The sequence below is a fragment of the Stomoxys calcitrans genome, chromosome 3 (genome assembly GCF_963082655.1).
Source record: "Stomoxys calcitrans chromosome 3, idStoCalc2.1, whole genome shotgun sequence".
In the NCBI taxonomy this organism is placed as follows: domain Eukaryota; kingdom Metazoa; phylum Arthropoda; class Insecta; order Diptera; family Muscidae; genus Stomoxys; species Stomoxys calcitrans.
In genome coordinates this window covers 167,713,449-167,732,514 of record NC_081554.1, presented here as the reverse complement: position 1 = coordinate 167,732,514, position 19,066 = coordinate 167,713,449, and positions in this window count along the sequence as shown.

Sequence of the window (19,066 nt, the reverse complement as noted above, 5' to 3'; positions counted from 1 at the left end):
CTTCCTTCCCTAAATATTCCATAGTGTTTTTACGAAGAATGGTCGCATTTGTCTTCGGAGTTTTCTGAATTTGCCGCACTAGCCAACGCACATCTCCAACTGAAAGTGCTTTTGGTCGACCAGATCTTGGTTTATTGTCAACAGTTTTCGTTTCTGTCCACTTTCTGATGTTGGATTGTATAGTAGATCGTGGTCTATTTAATATTTCACTGATAGTTTTTTGAGTTAAACCATTCCTGTGGTGTTTTATTATCAAAACTTTTACCTCATCAGAAACCTCGTTTTGCTTACGACCCATTTTGACAAAAACTATATTTTCAATGAAATTAAATATTTGCTGTCAAGGGCAAAGCCTCCTTTACTAAATAAAACATAAAAGGGGGATTCCCAAATAATATTTGAATTTGACTTTGATGATAGCACATCAATGATGAATACTTTTTTTGTTCTGTTTTTGGTGTTATTATATAAAATTGCATTTTTTGCGCTAATTAAATTTATTTTTTGAATTTATTTTAAAACATATTACGAAAAATAAACTATTGCATAAAACTGCATTATTTGTTTACTTTAAATTTTCTTCAATTACCCAAAATAAGTGAATTTATTATCAATTTTGCTAATGATGAATACTTTTTTTGACCGCTGTATGTACATAAACATTTAATTTAATATCTTGATCACACACACACAAACCCCAACAGCCATAAATACCTATTCAAATTTATGAAAGTCAGCGGCAGAGATTTCTCAGAAATGCGAATTTTGTGTAAATTGTTAACGTCAATTCAGACGAATAACGGTAGATAGTTAACGTTAAGCAAATATTTTTTGACTAATGAGAAATTCATGCATTAGCCCAATGCTGCCACAAAAACAAAAACAACGTAGAGGTCACAGCGCTAGACAAATCGTATTCATTCATATGATGAATAAATCAAAATAAAATCGAAAAACAACAACAAGTACAATGCACAAGTGCATGTGTTTGAGTTTCACATTTTTGAATGAAATATGAGAAGTGTGAGATATTCAAGAGTAAATACAAAAGAATTTGGAAACAAGAGTAATAACAAATAAAAAGAGAAAGAGAAACCGTTTATAGAAAAAGAAAACAATGAAGATAAATAGATGTTGGCGCTTAGATGAATAGATAAATGATAGCTATTTTACCCATGCTTAATGGTGAGTTTGATGAAAGCATACTTTTAGGCTTTAGTTTAAATAATAGGGTTGTCAACTTTGATTGTAGATGAAATCTAGTCGAGCCAATAAATATTCCATTAAGAGAAGAAATAACGGCATGGGGCTTACAGTTTCAAAAAATTTTCCAGAAAAAATTTTTGAGAACAGAAATAAAATTTTATAAAATCTACATAATATAAATGAATTTGTATTTGTTTGTATGTTTGTTCCGTATAGACTCAAAAATGGCCGAACCGATTACCTTGAAATTTTCACAGATTGTGTAGGTTGGTCTGGAAGGAAACATAGGCTATATAATTTTTTGATATCGGAAAGGGAATGGACCCTCCCCTTTACCTCAAAAGTAGTACCGAAAAATTTAAAATGTAGCGGTCGGGAAAATATGGGACTCAAATGAAAGGTATTCAGGAGAAGAGTACGAATTTCATATTAAAAATTGGGTCGGAGTAACAGGAGGGCCGCCCCAACCCCAAAATTGGTTTATTGGACGATCATGACAATATGGGACTCAAATGAATGGTATTCGGGAGTAGATTGCGGGTATGGGTTGGAGGGAGGAACATGCATTATATCTTGTTGATATCGGAAGGGGGCGGACCCTCTCCCGTCACCGAGTCCGAGTAACAGGGGGGGCCGTCCCAACCCCAAAACCCCCTAAAATAGGTTTAATGGACGATAATGACCATATGGGACTCAAATGAATGCTATTCGGGAGTAGATTGCAGATATGGGATGGGGGGAGGAACAGGCTTTATAATTTGTTGATATCGGAAGGGGGCGGACCCTCCCCCGTAACCCCAATAACACCACGCAAAATCAAAAGTTAACCGATAATGACAATATGGGTATCAAATAAAAGGTATTGAAGAGTAGAATGCGAATATGGTATTAAAAATTGAGTCCAAGTACCCAGGAGGAGGCCACCGTAGCGCCATGTCCGCCTATGACGCTGAACTCCTGGGTTCGAATCCTGGCGAGAACATCATTTTTCAAAATTTTCAGCGGTGGTTATCCCCTCCTAATGCTGGCAACATTTGGGAGGTACTGCACCATTTGGTATAACAGCCATACCACAAGAGGTGTCGCATTGCCGCACTCCTCTAATCTGAAAAATTTAACGTTCATGTCAATATGAGGCTCAAAAGAAAGGTATTCGGGAGTAGATTACGAATCTGTTATGCAAAATCAGATTGAAATATAGGGGATCAAACCAACCCCCGAGTAGAGTAAAATTTCGCCCATGAACCGAGCATGGGCAAACTTCTCACACATCAATGAGTGCTTTCCGATTCAAATTTAAACTCAATGATAAGGGGAGAATTTACATGGCCATGCATGGCTTGATACCTCTCAAATTTCGCCAGCGCTTTAAATTTTTCTCGATGTTCTCGCCCGAATTCGAACGTAGTTGTCCAGCGGATATGGGCTACAATGGAACGAATTCAATATCCACATTAATGGCGAAGTGACCCCACCCAAAAAAGACATTAAAGAGTTAAAGGAGGCGCGGCGGAGCGGGCCGGCTCGGTTAGTTTTCTTTAGAAATAAAATTTTGACAAATTTTTGTATAGAAATAAAATTTTGACAAAATTTCCTATAGAAATAAAATTTTGACAAAATTTCCTATAGAAATAAAATTTTGACAAAATTTTCTATAGAAATAAAATTTTGACAAAATTTTCTATAGAAATAAAATTTTGACAAAATTTTCTATAGAAATAAAATTTTGACAAAATTTTCTATAGAAATAAAATTTTGACAAAATTTTCTATAGAAATAAAATTTTGACAAAATTTTCTATAGAAATAAAATTTTGACAAAATTTTCTATAGAAATAAAATTTTGACAAAATTTTCTATAGAAATAAAATTTTGACAAAATTTTCTATAGAAATAAAATTTTGACAAAATTTTCTATAGAAATAAAATTTTGACAAAATTTTCTATAGAAATAAAATTTTGACAAAATTTTCTATAGAAATAAAATTTTGACAAAATTTTCTATAGAAATAAAATTTTGACAAAATTTTCTATAGAAATAAAATTTTGACAAAATTTTCTATAGAAATAAAATTTTGACAAAATTTTCTATAGAAATAAAATTTTGACAAAATTTTCTTTAGAAATAAAATTTTGACAAAATTTTCTATAGAAATAAAATTTTGACAAAATTTTCTTTAGAAATAAAATTTTGACAAAATTTTCTATAGAAATAAAATTTTGACAAAATTTTCTATAGAAATAAAATTTTGACAAAATTTTCTATAGAATTAAAATGTTGACAAAATTTTCTATAGAAATAAAAATTTCTATAGAAATTAAATTAATTAAATTAGTAAATTAAAAATCTAGCAGCTTTATCCACCTAAACCGATTTCCTTTAGGGCATGAGAACGCAAATAAAAAATCAATTAATTTATGGCAACTAATATCTTTTTTTGTGATTGAGGCAGTTTCAATAAAAACAAAACAATTCAAATTGAATAAATTATTACCTATGAAGATATGGATTGTTTTGATGAGTGTTGGTCACGTCTCATTTTGAGTTATCCCCTAGCTAGCACTAAAGATAAACGCCTTAGAGACAAATGCCAAGTATCTACAAGTATGCCATTCATTCGAGTATGATCCAATTAGTATTGTAATCTTATCATAAGAATATTTTTAGTATTCTCCTCTATTGTGTTAATGAATATATAGTGGACTAATTTTTAATTACCACTTTTGGGCCATAAGTTGCTTCGCCATGTTTCTCCCATTAGGGTTAATAAACCGGTCAACCGGTATAAGTTTTTTTTTTTATTTTTTGGTTTATTTATCACCTGCGGCATTATAATTATGTAGTTCAATGTCATAGTGGCACTGTTAGTGTTGTGTTTGTTTCTTATTTCACTAAATTTCATAACACCTAGAAAGTTTCACAAACACAAATGTGCGATAAGGAAGGAAGCAAATAGTGTCATGTTTACTATATAAATAAATTAAAGAAAAACCCCCAATGTTTGCTATTTATTTGTATTTTTGTGGATTTAAGAGTAATACCAAGTTTGTTTGGGGCTTTTGTGGTTAAATTCCCACGAAGCTGAGGATGTTAAGACAATAAAAAAAAAAACCTTAAAGTTAATGAAATATCGCCCACCTTAAGAGAAAGAAGGGCCTATGGGAAACTTCTCAAATTTTATTTCTATACCCACCACCGTAGGATCGGGGTATATTCATTTAGTCATTCCGTTTGCAACACATCGAAATATCAATTTCCAACCCTACAAAGTATATAAAGGGTGATTTTTTTGAGGTTAGGATTTTCATGCATTAGTATTTGACAGATCACGTGGGATTTCAGACATGGTGTCAAAGAGAAAGATGCTCAGTATGCTTTGACATTTCATCATGAATAGACTTACTAACGAGCAACGCTTGCAAATCATTGAATTTTATTACCAAAATCAGTGTTCGGTTCGAAATGTGTTCATTCACCGTAACGTTGCGTCCAACAGCATCTTTGAAAAAATACGGTCCAATGATTCCACCAGCGTACAAACCACACCAAACAGTGCATTTTTCGGGATGCATGGGCAGTTCTTGAACGGCTTCTGGTTGCTCTTCACTCCAAATGCGGCAATTTTGCTTATTTACGTAGCCATTCAACCAGAAATGAGCCTCATCGCTGAACAAAATTTGTCAAAATTTGAACACATTTCGAACCGAACACTGATTTTGGTAATAAAATTCAATGATTTGCAAGCGTTGCTCGTTAGTAAGTCTATTCATGATGAAATGTCAAAGCATACTGAGCATCTTTCTCTTTGACACCATGTCTGAAATCCCACGTGATCTGTCAAATACTAATGCATGAAAATCCTAACCTCAAAAAAATCACCCTTTATATTTCGGATCGTCGTAAAATTCTAAGACGATTTAACTCTACAGCCTTAAAAAATTGAGATATTGAGCTGAAATTTGACACAGACACGTCTTTTTGATGCATTCTGGTTAAGTTCTTGAACGGCCAAATCGGAAAATATTTGAATATAACTGCTATATAGACCGATTTGCCGATAAAGGGTCTGAAGCCCATAAAAGCTTTCATTTTTATCCGATTTCACTGAAATTTGAAAGAGTGAGTAGTTTAAGGCCTCCCAACATCCGAACTAAATATGGTTCAGATCGATAATAAGTTTTGCGATTTTCACCGGATTGTGACGAAAGGGGATTTACCTACATACCCGAGGTGGTGCGTATCCAAAGTTCGTCCCGGCCGAACTTAATGCCTTTTTACTTGTTTTTTTTTTTTTGGTTTGGGCAATATTTCTTAATCATTTTTATATTTTTGGAATATTTTGCCAAAAGTTACCCTTCTTTCTTTGAGAGTTCCATAAGATCCAGAAACGGACTTTGCTTCGGCATAAAGGTATCGCTGAGATCTACAATACAGACTGGAGTGCTTCCACTCCATACAGATACACAGCCTATCGAGATCAATATACGGCCCTGTGGTGTTCCAAAAAGACAAAATCAAACGTAAAGGGTGATTTTTTTGAGGTTAGGATTTTCATGCATTAGTATTTGACAGATCACGTGGGATTTCAGACATGGTGTCAAAGAGAAAGATGCTCAGTATGCTTTGACATTTCATCATGAATAGACTTACTAACGAGCAACGCTTGCAAATCATTGAATTTTATTACCAAAATCAGTGTTCGGTTCGAAATGTGTTCAAATTTTGACAAATTTTGTTCAGCGATGAGGCTCATTTCTGGTTGAATGGCTACGTAAATAAGCAAAATTGCCGCATTTGAAGTGAAGAGCAACCAGAAGCCGTTCAAGAACTGCCCATGCATCCCGAAAAATGCACTGTTTGGTGTGGTTTGTACGCTGGTGGAATCATTGGACCGTATTTTTTCAAAGATGCTGTTGGACGCAACGTTACGGTGAATGAACACATTTCGAACCGAACACTGATTTTGGTAATAAAATTCAATGATTTGCAAGCGTTGCTCGTTAGTAAGTCTATTCATGATGAAATGTCAAAGCATACTGAGCATCTTTCTCTTTGACACCATGTCTGAAATCCCACGTGATCTGTCAAATACTAATGCATGAAAATCCTAACCTCAAAAAAATCACCCTTTACATGCAAGTCGACCGCGACAATGGGACCGCTTCGCTGCGCCTTCTTTAACTCTCTTATATCTTTTTAGGGTGGAGACACTTTCCCTGAATGTGAATATCGAATTCGTGCCTTCCTATGTCCGCCCATGACGCTGAACGCCTGCGATTGAATCCTGGCGAAAACATTGGACAAAATTTAAAGAGGTGGTTACCCTCTCTTACTGCTCGCTACATTTGCGAGGTACCATGCCATTTATGGTCATGTAAAAAATTTCTTCCCAAAGATGTGTCGCACTGCGACATGCCATTCGGACTCGGCTATAGAAAAAATATCATTGAGTTTAAACTTGAATTGGAAAGTGCTCATTGATGTGTGAGAAGTTTGCCTCCGCTCGGTTCCTGTGCAAATGTTTGGTCTACTCCCAAATGCCTATCTTTTGAGTCCTATATTACCGTATTGGTAAGTATTTCCGATTTTCGTTGCTGAGATGACAATCCAGACACTTGGCCTTTAAAGTAAATATAAGCTTCATGCTCTATTTGCAAATACATTTTTTATGAGCCCCATATTGGCATGACCGGTAAATAAGTTCTGTTTGAGGGTGGGGTGGATCCTGGATCTTTATCCCGAAAATGAGTATCAATTTACGAAAATCAATCAATTTCCACACCAAAAAGCTTTTACATAATTAGGATATATTTGGGGTGGGGCGACCCCAAACACATGAATCTTAAACCGGATATCAAATTCGTTTTTTCCTCTCAATCAACTTTCGTTTGAGCTCTATATTGTCGTGATTGGTCGATATATCCATTTGGGGGGGTTTGGGCGGCCCAGGAAGCACCTCAACAATAGAAACTATGTTCTGATTTTGGTGAATATCTGGTGTTTTCAAAAATAAGGGTAATGAGAAAGTGCCTTTTAGGGAAGGGATGGCACCTCAGACATATCGGCTCAAATATGGAAATCAAGCTCGTAATCCACTCCCAAATGGGTCAATTAACCAAATAACCTATTCGACGTATTTTTAGGAAGAAAAGCGCCACCGATACTTAAACGCAAATTTTAATGTCATATTCGTAATCTACTCCCAATTATTTTTCATTTGAGTCCCATATAGCCCTGGTCGGCTAAAAAACCCATTTGGCGGTGGAGTGACCTCCCATTACTTGAACCTAATTTTATATGCCATATTTGTAATCTACTACCAATTACTTTTTATTTGAGTTCCATATTAACATGGACGTCGAATATATATGTTTAGATTAGTTTTGGGGTTGGGTACTTGGAACCAAAATTTTAATGCGATATTCGTTTTCTAGTCTCTAAAACCTTTCATTTGATACCCACATTGTGCCTATCGGCCCACTTTTGATTTTGAGTGGTGTTTTTGGGGTATGGGGGAGGGTCCGCCCCCATCCGATATCAAAAAATCATATAGCCTCGGTTTCCTTCCCGACTAACCTACACAATCTGTGAAATGTTTAAGAAAACTGGTTTAGCCGTTTTTAAGTGTACGGAGCAAAAAAATTAACCGAGTCCCATATACTCATAATTGGTTAATATATGGAGGAGGGTCCTCCCCCTTCCGATATCAAAAAAATATAAAGCCTGTTCCTCCCTCCTGCCCATATCCGCAATCTACTTCCGAATACCTTTCATTTGAGTCCCATATTATCATGATCGTCCAATAAACCTATTTTATGGGGTTTTGGGTTTGGGGCGGCCCCCCAGTTAGGTTAGGTTAGGTTGAAAAGAGGGTGCAGATATTAATCCGCCCCATGCCACTATGGACATACACCTAAGCCAGTAATAGGCTTGTTGTGCGCTCTAAAAACTATAAAGTAACGTCTAAAAAGAAAATTTTAAGTTAGGAATTCCGTGCTACTTACAAAATCCTTAATTGTTTTCAATACCACTCCCCTAAGTTGGTTCATGTCTAATAAGCAGGGTTGTCGAGCTTGGTTAATGTGGTAATTGTATCATAGATGCGTTTTCGCAATTATATACGATTTAAATACAACATACCAACGCAAGGCCCTTGAAGCCATCACACCTTATATGGTTGAAAAGTCTTCTAGCCAAAGACGAAACGCGTCCCATAGGGGTTGGTGTGTGTTGCTACCTTTGGCTTTCCTTTTCCATTTGCATCTTCGATCATTCAGCTCGTCTCGAAAGAGAAACAAACAAAAATTGTAAAATTTAATGATCTCGCCCTAACAGAAAAAAAAACTTGAAAAAAAAAATATTTAAAAAAAATTATAAAATTTATTATCTTTCAAAAACATTTTTTAATTATTTTTTTGTATAGAAAACAATAAATTTTTGTAAAAAACAATAAATTTTTGAAAAACAAATATTGGAAAAAAAAAACAAAACAAAAAATTTATTATCTTTCAAAAATTATTTTTTTTTCAAAAAATTATTTTTTTTAATTAACTTAAAAAAATTGTGAAATTTATTTTCTTTCAAAATTAATTTTTTTAAAAACAATTTTTTTAAAAATATTTTTTTTTTATATAATTTTTTTTGTAAATATTTTTTTTTTATTTTTTTTTTCAACAATTAATTATTTTGAAAATTATTTTGTTTGCAAAAAAAACTAAAATTTATTTTCTTTAAAAAAATATTTTTTTTAAAAACAATTTTTTTTTTTTTTTTTTTTAATAATTTTCTTTAATTTATTTTGTCAAATATTAAATTGTTCTAAAAAACTATTTTTTGAAAATTAATTTCCCAAAAAAAACTTATAAATTTTTTAAAAACAATTTTTTTTTTTATTTTTTTTTTAATAATTTTCTTTAATTTTATTTTCTCAAATATTAAATTGTTCTAAAAAACTATTTTTTTGAAAATTAATTTCCCAAAAAAAAAATTTTATAAAATTTATTTAATTTTTTTTTTTACAAATTAATTTTTTATTTTTAATTATTTTTTTAATTTTTCGTATATATAAATTTTTTAAAAAGTTATTTTTTTGAAAAAAAAAAATAATTTTATGAAAACAATTTTTTTTTTGAAAAAAATAAATTTTTTAAAAAAATGTTTTAAATTAAATTTTTTTTTAGGTTTGCTCCTTCTACTCACCTTAATGGTATATTTAACATTTCTTCTCACTCTAAAGAATCTAAATAAGCCCGGCATATTTTTCTGTTTTTGTTAGCTCCTTTTGTATTATCTGTTTTGTCGCAAATGCTGCAAAGCTTTTTGGCAGCGTGTGTCTTGTTCACTTTTTATCTTTAGATTTCAATTTGTTAAAGACTAATCCTGCTGCCGGCTGTCAGTGCTGTTATAATTTTTTATGCTTATGAGAGGAGTTTTTTTTTATGACTTTTTTCGTTTTTTCTTTGTGGTGAATAAGGGAGGTGGTAGGGATTTTTACGATGATTTATGTCAACAATTTATGATATATTATACAGAAACTTTATGTGTAAACAAATGGTTGGATGTTTATTTCTTTGTTATAATTTTTGGTTGTTGTTGTTAGTAGGTTATGTGTTTGTTGTGCTTTTTTAAGACCTTAATTTATGTTGCTTTTTACAATATTTGATGCGCCCGCGCTTTTTAATACTTTTTTACAACATCACACAGCATTGTGAACATAAAACACGTGACAGAGACTGAGTCTGGGAAAAAAGACACACTTACGAATGGACAGACGGACAAAACTCACGCATTCATCACCATGTAAGATGTGAATGGTTGTTTGTTTGTTTCTTAACTGCCATTTGGCTGGGAGCCCTTGGATGTTTTTCAAGTAGGGGACACATAGACAATGGAAATAAAACTGCAACAGAACACTGAGAGGGAGAGAAGCAATGGGAGGAAAATAATAGGTGGGCCAGTAAACTGTTGGCAAAATGTTCTTAACAAAAAAAAAATTTTTAACAAACAACTTTCGACAAAATTTTCAATAAAAATAAAATTTTGATAAAATGTTGACAAAATTTTCTATAGAAACAAAATTTTGACAATTTCTCCAACACAACATTTGGACATCGTTCCTCAAAAACGGCTGAACCGATTTTCTTGATGGTGCATAATGATCCCGTGGTGAAAAAAGGTTACTAAATTTTTTGATATCTGAAGGGGGGGCGGACCCTCCCCCTTACCCCAAATTTCAGAAACGCCAGATCTCGGAGATTGGTGGTGCGATTGTGTGCTCTCTTTTAGTAACCTACAAACAAAAATTTGATATCCCAATTTCAGATGGGGTACCAAGGGGGGCGCCCCACCCCCCCAAAAACCTACCAAATATATATATATACCAACCGTGACAATATGGGACTCAAATGAAAGGTATTTAAGATTAGAAAACGTATTTGATACCCAATTGTCGAATCAAGTGTTTGGGGGACCACCCCAACCCCCAAAATCGGACATATTTACCGACCATGGCAATATGGGACTCAAATGAAAGGTATTTGCAAGTAAAATACGAATCTGAAATCCAAATGTGGGACCAAGTTTCTGGGGGTCCACCCCTTCCCCAAAACATTCCCCAAACAGGAATTATTTACTGATCACCGCAATATGGGGCTTAAATAAAAGGTATTTGAGTGTAGAATACGAATCTGATATCCAGATGTGGGACCAAGTGTTTGGGGGCCATTCATCCCCCAGAACATCCCCCAAAGAGGAAAAATTTACGACCATAGCAATATGGGGCTCAAATGAAAGGTCTTTGGAAGTAAAGCAAGAATCTGATATCAATATTCGGAAAAAGTGTCTATGGGTCCACCCCACCCCCAAAAAAATAACCAAAAAAGAAGTATTTGCTGACCATTACAATTTGAGGCTCAAATAAGAGGTTTTTTAGAGTAGAACACGAATCTGATATATATTTTCAAATCCAAGTCACTGAGTGGCCGCCCCATCCCCCAAAACACCCCCAAACCGAACATGTTAACCGACTATGGAAAAATTGGGCTCAAATGAAAGGTATTTGGGAGTAGACCATGAATCTGATATCAACATTCAGGACCAACTGTCTAGGGGACGTCCCACCACCATAACAACCCCCAAATAGTACGTATTTTCTGAACATGACAATTTGGGTCTTAAAGACAGTGGAGCTCGCTATTGATAGTTTTTAGAGCCCATACTTACTCATAAATGAAAGGTATTTGAGATTAGAAAACGAATTTTATATCCAATTTAGAGGCCAATGGCAATGTGGGGTTGAAATAAATGATATTATCACAATGCTGATAATTTTTCGTGCTAAAAGCTTCTGGGTGTCAAATGACAGAGCGCAAAATTTATACCCACTTTTGGGATAAATTTTCTGGAGGTCTACCCATATGGGGCTCAAATAAAGATATTTGGGAGTAGAATACGATTCTGATATCCAAATGTGTGAACTTGTATTTGGGGCACCGCCCCATTCTCAAAGTGTACAAATTTACCGATAATGGTAATATGTGGCGTAACTGAAAGGTATTTGAGAATGGAAAATTAATTTCATAACCAAGTGTTGGGGCCAAGTGTTTGGGGACGCTTCATCCCATAAACTTGAACCAATTAAGATCATATGGAGTTATATTGATACAATGTTAGTCAAGTGATTTACCATTTTCGTAGCAAGGCAAAACTTGACACTAAGGTTGTAAGTCATAACATAGGGTTTTGGGGCCAAATCAGGTGAAAATTTTGATTCTAAGGGCTGAAGAAGTCAAATCTAGGGAACGGTTGATATGAGGGCTCGATCTGTTTATAGACCGATTCGGATCACACTTGACATACATGTTGTAAGTCATAAATCAAGTCTTTGTTCCAAATTTCAGCCAAATCGGACGAACATTTAGGCTTCTAAGTCCTGAAGAAGTCAAATCCGGGGATCGGTTTATATGGGGGCTATACCTGTTTATAGACCAATTCGCATCATAATTGGCATGGATGTTGTAGGTCATCATTCAAGTCTTTGTTCCAAATTTCAGCCAAATCGGATGAAAATTGAAGCTTCTAAGGGCTCAAGAAGTCGAATCCGGGTATCGGTTTATATGGGGGCTATATCTGTTTATAGACCGATTCGGGTCGTACTTGCCATAGAAGTTGGAAGTCATAACACAAGTCTTTGTTCCAAATTTCAGACAAATCGGATGAAAATTGAGGCTTCTAGGGTCTCAAGAAATCAAATCGTGGGATCGGTTTATATGGGGGCTATATCCAAATCTGATCCGATATAACTCATTTTCAATCCCCAATGACCTACATTAATAAGAAATATTAGTGCAAAATTTCAAGGTGCTAGTTTCCGCTATCGAGATTTTGGCAGACGGACGGACATGGCTAGATCGACTCAGAATATCGAGACGATCCAGAATATATATACTTTGTGGGGTCGCAGATCAATGTTACGAGGTGTTACAAATGGAATGACTAGATTAGTATACCCCTATCCCATGGTGGTAAGTATTAAAAATAATTAAATTTAAAATATTAAATTTTCATTTAATACTTTTTTTAATCATGATTCAGCAATAAAAATATACAACAATTTTATTAAAAATAAAATTTTTAAAAAAAATTTGAAAACAAAAAAAATTTCAACATTTTTCTCTAAAAAAAATTTTACAGGATTTTCAACAAAAATAAATTTTGGCAAAACTTTCAAAAGTAAATAAAATGTAATCAAATTTTCTTTGAATTAAAATTTTTGCAAATTTTGCAAATTTTTGCCCATGACCATTCCACTAAGGAACAGGGGCAAACTTCTCACATATCAATAAGTGCAGTCCGATTCAAGTTTAAGCTCAATGATAAGGGGCCTCCTTTTTATAGCCGAGTCCGAACGGCGTGCCGCAGTGCGACACCTCTTTGGAGAGAAGTTTTACATGGCATAGTACCTCACAAATGTTGCCAGCCTTAGGAGGGGAAAACCACCTCTGAAATTTTTTTTCTGATGGTCTCGCCAGGATTCGAACCCAGGCGTTCAGCGTCATAGGCGGACATGTTTACCATTACGCTATGGTGGCCTCCTAATTAAAATTTAGAAAACAAAATTCTTTAGAATTTTTTTTGTCTTTTTTTTCAAATGTAATCCACTCTAATACCCACCATTTTCGCTTACAATAAAGAATGGCAAATAGTAGTGACACTATTAATGCCCGAGTACCTTTAGTAAAAGGGACATTGAGCCATTTTAACTGTTCTTGAAACAAGAACAATGTCGACAAAGCGAAAATGAGAACAAGCGAAATATCCATGTAAGTAAGTAATGAATGAACACAAAGAAAAAGAGAAGGAGGGAGAGGGCGAACAACGTGTAGGAGGCGACAGAATGTGTAGGAGTACGAAAACTGCTGCCCAAACAATATGTACGAATGTAAGGTAATGAAAACAGAATCCATGATAATAAAAACGAAAAAAAAAATGAAAACAAACAAAACGAAATATAAACTCTAACGACGACTACACGATAATGGCTTTTGCTGCCCCTCGGTAGGCACGCTCTACACACTTTCAAAAGGATATACAATCCATCCTTTGAATGGCCTAAAGGATATATTGTGGCCAATAACTGCCGACAGGATAAATGAGAATTTTTATTTCATTTCCTCTATTATGTGCTGAAAACGGATATTTTGTGGAGATAAAAACACACAATAAAAACATAATCTTCGATTCGTATGATTTGAGTTCAAGCGAAATAAAAGCGTTAGATAAGATTTTATGGTGGTATAGCTGCATGATTTTAGTGCTTGTAATAAAACACTAATCAAGGTATATTAAAAATGTCACATTGTGTCGTTTCATTGTGTTTGCTATTTTGGAGAATTTGTTTCAAAACAATGATTATTGGCGCATTACTTGAGAGAGAGGAAGGGGAAGGATTTTTATGTTGACTTTTTTGAAAGGTAAAACCAAAAGGATTTTTTTATTGGCAGAAAAAAATGAAGACATATCGAAACTGAGTATCGTTATCGATACTGAGTATCGTTATCGATACTGAGTATCGTTATCGATACTGAGTATCGTTATCGATACTGAGTGTCGTTATCGATACTGAGTATCGTTATCGATACTGAGTATCGTTATCAATGCTGATTATCGTTATCGATAGGGAGTATCTTTATCGATACTGATTATCGTTATTGATACGGAGTGTCGTTAACGATACTGAATATAGCCGTCGATATTAATTCACGTTATCGGTACTTAAAAGAGCTGGCAAACGAGCGATGGCATTATCGATATTTTGTTATCGATGCTGAGTACCGTTATCGACACGGAGTATCGTTATTGATGCTGATTATCGCTATCGATAGGGAGTATCTTTATCGATACTGATTATCGTTATCGATACTGAATATAGCCGTCGATACTAATTCTCGATATCGGTACTTAAAAGAGCTGGCTTAATAGAGCGATGGCACTATCGATATTTAAATTTTTGTCTAATTACCGATTGATATATTTCTATCGATACTAACGGCAAAGTTATTTTTTTTTTTTTGCAAAATTAAACATAAATTGGCGATCTAACACTGAATGTATACTTTAAGGTACATTACGCCTAAAGAGGGTGCAATTTTCACTCATTTTGTACAATGATTTCTCTCATGACTTCCAACAGACTTTATTAAATTTGGTTTTATTCGGTCTTTGCATTGATATTGGTTCAATTCCAATTGATTTTCTTCTCACTTTTGTTTGAAATGTAGGTCATGGGAAATTAACGACAGTGTCGATACTATCGATATTTATTATTATAAATTATCGCGATTGTTGCGATTACCTATAGTTTACCAGCTCTAGTATAGAGTATCGTTATCGATACTGAATATCCTATTCCTAATGCTGGCAACATTTCTGAGGTACTATGCCATGTAAAACTTCTCTCCAAAGATGTGTCGCACTGCGGCACGCCGTTCGGACTCGGCTGTAAAAAGGAGACCCCTTATAATTGAGTTTAAACTTGAATCGGTCTGCACTCATTGATATTGCAATACCGTTATCGATACGTAGTACCGTTATCGATACGTAGTATCATTATCGATACGTAGTATCGTCATCGATACTTAGAATCCTTATCGATACTCGATAATCGTTATCCATACTTAGTATCGTTATCGATACCTAGTATTGTTATCGATACTTAGTATCCTTATCGATACAAAGTATCGTTATCGATACAAAGTATCCTTATCGATACAAAGTATCGTTATCGATACAAAGTATCTTTATCGATACTGGGTATCACTCTCGATACATTTTCTAACAATAGATACTTAGTATCAATACTGAATATCATTATAGATACAGAGTATGTTTATCGTTATCGATACAAAGTATCGTTATCGATACGAAGTATCCTTATCGATACAAAGTATCGTTATCGATACAAAGTATCTTTATCGATGGAAAGTATCGTTATCGATACTGGGTATCACTCTCGATACATTTTCTAACAATAGATACTTAGTATCAATACTGAATATCATTATAGATACAGAGTATGTTTATCGATTAATGTAACGTTATTAGTACTGAGCATCGTTATCGATACTGAGTATCGTTATCGATAATGCTCGTCAGTGATTTCCAGAATCCTAATCGTCGATTATGATTCTGATACTAAGAAATGTAATCGATTCTGGATATCGTAATCGATTCTGAGCATCGTAATCGATTTTAAGAATCGTAAACGATTCTGAGAATCGCAATCTATTCTTAGAATCGTAATCGTTGGTGACAATCGCAATCTTTACTGAGAATTGCAATCGATTACAATTGATTTCGATTCGTTTTCGAGACTATGTATCTTTATTGACACTTTGTACCGTTTTCGATACTGAGTATCGTTATTGATACATAGCATCGTTATTGACACTCAGTATCGTTATCGATACCTAGTGTAGTTAGTGTTGCTTACCGACACCTAGTATCGTTATCGATAACGCGCACCGGTAGCCGAGTTGATAGCGTGCTTGGATTACCAGTACAGGGGTCTTGGGTTCGATTCCCGCCAGAAGCCTTGGTCTGTCTTTACTATGATATCAGAATGGACTTTAAACTGTCTAAGTGAGTCTGGAAAGGACTGCCACTCGTAACTAACCTAAGAATCGTAATCGAATTTAAAGAATTGAAATTGAGTCTGATGATCTTAATCCACGGTAATCAATTACGAATGATTTTGGAATTCTTAACCCATTCTGGTAATCTTAATCGATTCTTAAAATATTTATCGTTTCTAAGAATAGTAATCGATTCTTAAAAACGTAAACGATTCTACAAATCCTAATCACTTCTAAGAAACTTAGTCGACTTTAAAACCCGTAATCAATTCTAAAAATAGCAATCGTTTTTAAGAATAGTAATCTTAATAAAAACGTAATCGATTATAGGAATCATAATCGATTCAAAGAAACGCAATCGATTCTAAAAATCGTAATCGATTCTAAAAATCGTAATCGATTCTAAAAATCGTTATCGATTCCAAAAATCGTTATCGATTCTAAGAAACATTGTCGATTCTGAGTCGTTATCGATTCTAAGAAACGTTATCAATTCTGAGTCGTTATCGATTCCAAGATTCGTAATCGATTTTGAGAAAATTTATGGGTTTGGAAAATGGTTATATTGGGTTGCCCAAAAAGTAATTGCGGATTTTTCATATAGTTGGCGTTGACAAATATTTTCACAGCTTGTAATTGCATTCTTTCTTCTGTCAGTTATCAGGTGTTACTTTTAGCTTGCTTTAGAAAAAAAGTGTAAAAAAGTATATTTGATTAAAGTTCATTCTAAGTTTTATTAAAAATGCATTTACTTTCTTTTAAAAAATCCGCAATTACTTTTTGGGAAACCCAATAGATGCAACTCAAAACAATAAAAATATGAATGATATGATATTTATTACAGTTTGGTATTAAATAAAGTTATACCGACAGGAATTGGCATTGTAACACTCTTTCCTGTCAGTGTACCTAAAGTAGGGTTCGGTAGGTTTTATAATAATATTCTTTATGCGAATAAATAGTTAAAGCAAGGAACTTAAAATGTAATACTCTAAACATTTTCTTTTGTTGTGGTTAGGAAAGCATGAGATTTGCATTTCAACATCTTCAAAGTGAATAAAATAAAGTTTATTTTTATTTAACTTGTCTAAGGACTTCAAAGCCAATCAAAGAAATCGAAATTAAAAAGCTAAGACACATATGATGCTTACACTTGCTTTTAAGGAATGACACCAGGAGAATTAATAATCCCCCATCACATAACAGACAAGCACAATTTGTCATCATGTGGAGCTATGAAAAGAGATTAAAATATCAGCGTTTTACTTCCATTTGACAGGGAAAAAAAAAATGAAAATGAAAATCAACTTCCAGAAGCCGTAAGAGGATGGATGGTTGTTCAATCGACATCATAAATCATGCCTAGTAATCACAGACATGTTAACCTTCATAGAAGTTATCTTCAAGTGGCTTTGTACATGGCACATCAATTGTTTCGTAAAGATAATCCATTGTCAGTCAGGGACTAGAGAATGATTTATGAATTCAATTAAAAATTCAAGTATATATTTTACATTTATAATGCAAGGTAATTTTGGAATGAAAGTGAGGAAAATGTAATAGAAATTGGTTTAAAAAAAATAATTTTTTATGTAAACCAAATTTTTACTTAATGTTCCATATTCTATGTATGTTGTATGTAATCGCGACAATTTTTTTTACTTTTTATGCATGAATGAATAGCAAATTTCAAAATTTTTTTATAAGAAAATGTTTAAAGAAAAATGCAAAATAATTTAAATTTTTTACTAATTTTTAAAAAATGTTTGTTAGTTTTTTTTTTTTTTTTTGAGACGAGCTCAATGATTGGACATCTTCTTAGCAAATGGAAAAGGAAAGCCAGAGATAGCAGCACATTGTTTCCAAATTTTCTATGAGATTCAACTGAATTTCGTACCAAGAGCAGATTTTTCAATATTTTTTGTTTTTGAAAGAAATTTCTGTAAACATTTGGAGAACTTTCATAAATAGCCACTATCAGTATTGAAATATGGCAAATTTATGAACATTCAAATCAACCCTTTCCTAACGAACCTTTCAAATTTGTTTAAAACTTCTTACCTTTCTTTCCAATATTTCCTTTAATATGGATCCTATGGAGTCACCTATTACAACATTTGCATTTCGCCAAGTAAAAAGTGTATAAATGTATTCCATCATCTTTCTAGATTTTGTAGATTTTGTAGCTATCTGGTTCCAACAAAAGTTTAATTAACTTTTTGACAGCATCAACAAACCCGAACAATTCACATGGAAATTTTAGAAAATTAAACCCTTCACATTTTTCTCACTTTTCGCATATATAGACTACCATAAATCACATTTTTTATGTTATTATAAATATTTGTTAATAATATTTATATAACTTTTATTGCGAGCTCCGTTCACTTCTCTGATGATATATCTGCGATATACTGGCATTTTGAAATTTATTTTAGTGTAAGAAAAAAAAGTATATATTTACCCTTACAACTGACCACCACGATGACTATTAGTGTCCGGCTTGTCTCGTTTGTAATGCAATCCAAAGGAGAACATGAAAGGTCGCTTACAATAGAGAGAATATTGTTTTTTTTTTGTATTTAGCTTGGATTTTTTTAGGTTTCTTGCCTTTGTGTTTTAAAATGGAAATCACACGTTAATAATACCTACTAAAAAGTAGGTCATAGCTCAGAGTCGGTACTAGCTAGAAACTGTTATAATCGGAACGCATAATCGACTCTAAGAAT